The following is a 266-nucleotide window of genomic DNA, read 5'->3' as shown; positions in this document are numbered from 1 at the left end:
CTCCCAAGGCCCGTCTGCGGGCCGGGACGGCACAGCGCCATCTAGAGGAGCGGAGGCTCCAGCGCGGCTGCCCCGCGCTCCAGAACTGACCCGAGAGGACCTGCCCCGCCGCCCTGCTTATCTTCGGGCAGCTGTGGCTTCCCGGCACTCCGAGGCACTGGGCAGCGCGGAGTCTCGGTCCCGAGCCCGAGCCCCAGGGCCGTCTGTTGCCCGGCAGAGGCATGGCGGGGGGGTGGGGGGGGGACACTTCTAGGAAGATCTGTCTC

Source organism: Jaculus jaculus, chromosome 1 (genome assembly GCF_020740685.1).
Source record: "Jaculus jaculus isolate mJacJac1 chromosome 1, mJacJac1.mat.Y.cur, whole genome shotgun sequence".
In the NCBI taxonomy this organism is placed as follows: Eukaryota; Metazoa; Chordata; class Mammalia; order Rodentia; family Dipodidae; genus Jaculus; species Jaculus jaculus.
The sequence above is the reverse complement of the archived record's forward strand: the minus strand, read 5'-3'. Positions refer to the sequence as shown.